The sequence below is a fragment of the Crocodylus porosus genome, unplaced genomic scaffold, assembly GCF_001723895.1.
Source record: "Crocodylus porosus isolate Cpor-Errol unplaced genomic scaffold, CroPor_comp1, whole genome shotgun sequence".
NCBI classification, from domain to species: Eukaryota; Metazoa; Chordata; order Crocodylia; family Crocodylidae; genus Crocodylus; species Crocodylus porosus.
The window spans coordinates 2,492,679-2,500,345 of NW_017728928.1; positions in this window are offsets into that span (position 1 = coordinate 2,492,679).

The window sequence follows — 7,667 nt, forward strand, 5'->3', positions numbered from 1 at the left end:
AGGTTCAGGTCCCGTCGCCTCTCCTCGTAGGGCCTGCCCTGCTGCCCCCGATCATGTGAGTGGCCTCCTCTGCACCCTCTCCATGTTGTCCACATCCCTCCTGAAGTGTGGCGCCCAGAACTGGACGCAGTACTCCAGCTGCCGTCTGACCAGCGCCACATAGAGGGGGAGGATCACCTCCCTGGGCCTGCTCGAGATGCATCTGTGGATGCACGACAAGGTGCGGTTGGCCTTCTTGACTGCCTCCCCACACTGCCGGCCCATGTTCATCTTGGAGTCAATGATGACTCCAAGATCCTTTTCCGCCTCTGCACTGACGAGAAGGGCGTTCCCCAGCCTGTAGGTATGGTGCTGGTTCCTCCTCCCCAGGTGCAGCACCTTGCACTTGTCAGTGTTGAATCCCATCCTGTTCTCATCCACCAACCCTTATAAGTGATTTGTTTGTGTGCACCACAGTACATCACTGCTGCTTTGTGAGAAATGCAATATTTAGTTAAAACAGGAAATGTTTTTGGAAGTAATTGTTAGTTTGAAAACAGTATGAACTGCAGATGTAGTGTATTGTTTATACACGTTTTGAAACTCTAAAAAAAAAAAAAAAAAGGTTTAAATGTTCATAAGTTCTAGTTAAATAATATTTTGGGCTCAAATCATCATAAATATTCTTTCAAACAATCTGTATGTTTAATAAATAGTTTATATTGTTGTCACTGGTTCCACTTTGTTCATGCAGTTGGGGTAACAAGTTAACCCTCATCTGTTCTCATGAAACCATAACTATTGTTGGTCTCATGGGGTAAGTGCATCTAGCTCTCTTCATGTTGAAAACTCTCCTTTAGACTGTAAGCAACTAGAATATGGCTTTCACTCAGCTGGGAACAATATTAGGTGGCAAACATCTTTGTTTCATGGTCACCTGGAAAAGTCAATATGACCATCTGGAGAAGACCAGCCTGAGGTTTCAATCCCATTGGTGCTAATGGAATCTACTGGTTATTTTGATAAGAGAAAAACGTTGTAAGATTCATGAGAACCCTAAATAACCATTCCAAATGTTTTTCAATTCATGATAAAACCATAGGATTTGGTAGCATTGTGACTGTCTGTACTCTATATCCTGTCCAATTCCACTCAGACTGCAATCAGCTCCTGGCCCAACATTTGTAATGGCAGTTCAGACACAGTCCTGAACATCATAATTAGACTTGGACCCAAGCACCAAAGGTTTTATCCAAGACTGAATCCAGTGTTCCAAGTTAACTTGTCAAAGCAAAGTTTGGATCCAGATCTGAAGTTCCTTGAAGTCTGAGCTCAACTGTATCTAGCATGCCCATACAGGCTCATCTCTTCTTTGAATCTATTATTATAGCATAAAAGCTATGAAGGAGAATGCAAAGGGTTTTTTTCACTGAGAAAAGACCTTTTAAACATAATTTATAGGAAATCTCTCTCTCTCTCTCTTACCAAGTGTATCATTGAATATACTTATAATTTTCTGGACAGCTGTTGTTATCTTATTTCCTATGGGAAGTATCTCCAATTGTCTTACTGCTACTTGGATGTTGTTGCCATCCATGTGGTCATTTTCAAGGGTCCCAAGCCAAACTGCAGAACTGTGGCAAAGCACAAGGCCCCAAAGCCTGTATCTGAGTGACCATAGTGTGAACCCTTGCAGACGTGACAACTAGCTTGGTCAACAAAGTAAAGGAAGCCATCCAACACAATTAAACAAAGCACAAGGCCTGAAAGGAGATAAGGGATGATCATATATTAAATAATCCTTAGACACCATATCATAACTTTGTCTTAAAATATTAGTTGTAGTGATTGATGTAATCAAGCGTATTAGATGTTATTTTGCTATAATACATATACTTTTTGTGAACATGTGTAGGTAATTTGCAAAAACAGCCGTGACAGAGAAGATCATAAACTAAGGTAAAGAAGAAACAGGCCAGTGTTGAGCAACACTCCACAATGGAAAAGGAAAGAAGAAATCCTCCATCATTCTTTGCCAAGGATATAAATCCCAACAAATTGACACCTTTCAAGTCCATAAGAGATCTTGTTTAGTCCAGTTCCAAAAATTTCAGTTCAACAAAGACATTTAAATAAAACCAATCAGGGATTATTTATTAGAATATTAGAACCAGCCATCTGCAAGTATTTGGCATAGACTGGAGGGAAATTTGGAGAGCTCAGCAAATTCCAGAAGAGCTGCTACCCATCTGTGGGCCACCCTCCTCCCACGTTTCCCAAGTCAGTATAGGTGAGAATTTATGTTTTGCTGTTACAGATAGCCAGACAGACTTTGAAATAAATGTTTGCTTTCATGTTTGAAAGTGCAAGCAAATAAAAGGTTGGGCTGTAGTGTAGACCTGTTTCTGCCTACCCACAATGTTACGTGTAATTTTGGTAACCCGTACTAAAGTGAGTTGGCTTGATACCTCACCTAAACCATGCTCCCTAATGGGCTACACACCCTTTGCTACCATGAAACTTATTCAGGACTGTGAATGAGCCCAGAACAAGATCATTAACCTTCTTAAACAGAAACAAGCCCGAGACCAGCTATGACAAAAGAAATGATTCTGTTTTTGAGCCAAATGATTTCTTCTCTTGCATATGGGATTTTTTAAAAAGAGGAGATTGTTAATTAATAAACTGGATAATGCATTGTACTCACAGGGCGCATCCAGATCAGGAGGGCGCATCCATATACCATGGATGGGTGGTATACGGCACCATGGGCCCATCTGCAGTGCCACATACCACACGTGCCGGCATTTGCTGTGCTGCCACTTTGCAGCGGTGGGGGAGGGGAGGGGGTTCTTGACCCCAGAAGATCCAGGCTTTCTGCTGCAGGAGTGCCATGGCTGCAGCTTCCTGAGGCCCCCAGGACTTCAGGTAAAACTGCTGAGGTCAACACAGTTGCTGGCCTTAGCCTTCCCTACCCCAACCAGGGTAATGTGCCACACACCAGAGCGCGTGTGGCAGGGGCATTCTCTGGGGACAAGTAGCAGCGGCACAAAGTGTGCTGCTGCTACTTGTCCCCAGGGAAATCTACATTTCTGCTTGTGGGAATGCACCTACAGACAGCTGGAGGTGCAGGTGTGTTACTCATGTGCAACGAGGTGCAATTTATTAATATTTGCATCACTCTAAGTGAGAGGGGTTTGAAAGTTTGCAGTTTCCATCGATAACTTGGGGAGTTCACAACAGGTGCTCAGCACGAAAACAGGGTTTATTTTATAAATTGGACGCGTACCATGGCCTTCCAATAAAGACGACAAATCTGAAATGAGCTTTTAGTGATTTTGAGCAAAATAATGGGAAGTGAAAATTACAGTCTCTGCACAGAAAAATATTTTTATTTGAGATGTACTTTTTTTTCAAGTCTCCTCTTAAAGCAGGGTATATGCAGCCTTTCTCCTCAAAAAGCTGATAAATGGTTTAGCCATTATTTCAAGTTTGGGAAAAGGCAGCTACAGAAATAACATTTTAATGTATTCCAGATTAGACTGCATGCTATATTTGTAATAAGGACTTGTTTCCAACATGGGTTGGCAGATTATTCGTATGAACAATTATCCAAATAGCTATTAGGATATGATTGCGCTCATTTCCAGGCAACGCAGGAGTGCCAGAACTCAGTTTGGCTGGCGGTTGGATTTTGGTTTGACTTTTGGAGAAAACCACAAAAATTTGTCAGTCTTCTTGGCTGTAAGGGAGTCTCCTTGTCTTGAGGCTATTGTTTTTCCTCTTTGATTATAGAAGGAGAACACATTTCTTGTTTGGTTTTAGTGCTCCCCTTCCCTCCTTTTATTTTAATGACAACCGAGGAAAAATAGCATGAATAACACAAGTTAGGCCTAAGAGAGTGTGAAAACATTCCTAGGGAAGAGGAAGAAGGATATGAGAGGAGAAAAAAATATGGATTCCAGAGGGGAAAAATCCAAAAAGGAAGTCAAAGGTCATAGGTTTCTGGTTCAGGGGGAAGGGAGTTGAAGGGAGGGAGAATTTAATGCCAAGCTAAATCAGTGTTAGTTGGGAATGGAGACTCCCTCTCTCTCGGTATTATGCTCATGTGTAGTTTGGCAGTTGTGAATCACGTTGGCCAGTTCAGTCAAATGCTCTAGTCTATGAACACTGACTCCCTTAGAAGGAAAAAGATGCCTTTGTCCCACAGAGCATGTTCTGTGGTAAGATGACATAATTGCTTAAGTTGCAGATGGGGTGGTCATGAAAGTTTTCCACACTGAAAGGTGGTTGAATTCCACAGTGGCCCAATGAAACCCGAAGATTGTCTCAGCCAGTGTTGCTGCTGGAGCCAAAGAGCAGAAACAGGTTCATTATTCATAAGAGTCCACCATGGGTGTTGGTGAGGCTAGTATCCAGGATTCCTACTATGCTTTTTTTGCTGGTGGTGGTGGCAAATTTTTTTTATTCATTTAGTTTTTTTCCTCCCATATCTCCCAAGACTTTGTGAACTTGAAGAAGTCACTTTTTGGGTTCTCTATCTATAAAATAAGTATCAAAATAATGATGTATGTTGTTTCACAAGCCATTTCTACAGGGCGACCCTCTGCAAATGAGAGGTTCCATATACTTATAGACTTGGTGGCAGCCTATAAGTATATAAGGGGCTCACATGAGGGCGTGGGGGAGCATCTGTTCACCAAGGCATCCCAGGGGAAGACAAGGAATAATGGTCATAAATTGCTAAAGAATCACTTTGGATTGGACATAAGGAAAAACTTCTTTATGGTTCGAGCGTCTAGGGTCTGGAACAGACTTTCCCCAGAGGTGGTGCAAGCCTCTACCCTCCAAAAATGTCTGGACCCTCACCTTGCTAGGGTCATCTGACCCCAACAGTTTTTCCTGCCCAAGTGCAGTGGGGCTGGACCTGATAATCTCATGAGGTCCCTTCCAGCCCCTCACATCTATGAATATCAGAGCAAAGTATTAATCGGAAGGGTATGAAGTGCTTTTGCAAATCATCCCTCCACGCTCCATGATTCAGAAAGAGGCCAGTCCCCCATCAGTTGGTTTTGGCCTGGATGGTGATGAATCCTATTTTGCTCCTATGACATGAGCAGAGACAAACCTCCATATCCTCTTGCATGAGTCCAGTGAGGACAACATTTCTTAGGCCACAAGAAAGCTTTGACTATATTATCAGTGTATGTCAAACCGCAGAGGGGAGTGCCGGCCCATTGTGAAAAGACAATTTCTTTTCACTAAACTCAGGCTGGGTCTCCCTGTTCGAGGATTTTCCAGGGAGTGAATACTGCAATGTTTACTGTAGAAAACCTTTCTTGCTGGCTATGCTCCAAAGCAATGACTGCACCAAAAGGGCTGCTGAGGCATATCCTACCAATGGAGCAGAAAATTGCTTCAAGGCTAATAGCAGTAACACCTTGGCGAAGCAAACACTGTAATTAGCAATAAAGCAGCACCCATGCCCAATAGACCTATTGTGCCCCACATATGATCTTGTGCTTTGGTGCATAGGAGAAACGTGCGAGAGAGAAGGCCTAAAGAGGTAATCACCACACAGCCCGTTAATGATGAATGTGCTGCAGTTGGCATAAAGTGGAATATGTGCCAACATGAGGCCCTCTTGTTCCTTCTAGTCCCTCACCTACCTTCTCCCAAACACCACATTATATTTTTAGAATTTTTATTTTCTTGGAAAAATATATAAACTGCAGTTATAAAAATGTGTTTAAACAAATCAACTGGAGCTAGCAGGTGTACAGAAAGTGCTAAAATTCTTCCCAGGGCTGCAGTTAAAAAAAAAGTCAATTTAAACTGTTCCATCACTGGAAAAAAAGTAAGTCTACTATATAAATGTCAGTTTTCCATTCTGCACAGCCAGTCCTGTTTTTGACTCTTAAAATGTGTTAAGAATCAGTTTTAATCACTTTATTCATGGTCTTGGTCTCGTTACTTCATCTCATTTAAGGGGTTAATTCTTCCATCAGTGGCTTGGAGAAAACAGCACTTAAAGAAGTGCCACGAGACTAACATTTAGCTGAAATTTCCATATTACATGTAGAACTAACTTCCAGGCATGACAGGCTAAGTTATCATCTACACAAGATTTATTCTTGCTATAGATGGGCTTGAAAAAAAATGAATTTTGGATTTGGAGTGGGGGAGAGCTTATTTTTTGTTACATATGTTTCATATTGGTTATTTTAATTATAGGCAGCCAAGGTTCTTTGGGTACATGTGATATCTTTTATTAGACCAACTAAATAGCTGGAAACAAGTTCTTTGCAAGTTTTCGGGTACAAAAGTCCTGGTGCCCGAAGACCCAATCAAAATCAGATGCCTAATGTTTTAGGCAACATACATAATAAAATTTATGAGCAAAATACATCAAATAGCCAAGGGATAGATGGATACACACAGAGATAAAGTGAGCTTCTTAAAGCCAGTAGTAGAGATGGGAACAGACCCTGCCATGTCTCCTGGACTATACTGCATTTAGTCTTATAGACCATTATGGACCATTTGGGACATTTGAATTGGCATGTGGATTTGGATTGCGACACCCCCTATATGCCTAAAGCTCAAAGGATTTGGGATCTTGGGTTCTGAGCCAGGCCCATCTGCTGAACCATATTCACTTGAGAAGGAATGACACATTTTGCCAATGAACCATTGAATTTGGCCAGTTTTGGCCATGATATGGATTTTTCTGTTCATCTGCTAAAGCAATCATTTTCCTATCATTTCTCTTTCCAAAGATTAATACTTATCTACCCTGAAATATTTCCCTTCCACCTTTCTTCCCAGAAAACTTCTATTATTTTCTTCTTTCTTTCTTCCCAGGCACCAGTGAAGAGTCAGATGAGCAGCTGGGAAGATTGAAAACAGCTGCGTGCCCACAGATCAGGTACAGCACTTTCAAACCTGTACAAGCTCCTTGTATCCCAGCCCACCTATGCTCTTCAACCTTGCCTTGGTTTGTAGAGGTAGTTCATCTCCAACCATGACCCGTTCAATCCTCGTTTCTGCTGAAAATGACAAATGTGGTAAGTGGGGCATTATTTTTTAATATAGACCTTGTCCATAATCCACTGAACTAAGACCCATAAAATCAACTCATGTAGGCCACAGGAGAACTATGTCATAGCAAACACTGTCTGTCACGTTCTGTTCTTAAAAACAACTGCTATCTCCTGCTACGGCTGTACAATTCTGGTCAATTCTATGGTCTCTCTAATTCCTTTCTGGCAATTGAGCAAAACAAAATACATTATTTTTAAATTAAACAAACCCTGATTTTTTTTTCCATGGGAAATTACTCAGAGCGCAGTAAAAACGTGTCGCATTCACATTTCCAACCTTTCTAAAATGATTTGGTTCCCTGAGTAATTTTTTTTTGATCCCGCGAAGTTCAAGCAGGAACAAAATTTATTAAAACATGCTTTCCATTGCTACTTATTTCTTTAAATCCCAAATAGCCTTTTTAACTCTATTTGCACCTGAAGCAATAGATGTGTGTCTGTGTGTCTGTGTGTGCGCGCGCACATGCACATGTGTATATAAGAGAGTTTATAATTATCTGAAAATACTAACTAATGGCTTTGTTGTTAATAACAGCACTCCTCTCCTTCTGCAATCCAATTTTTGACAAAGGATCCCAAAGCACT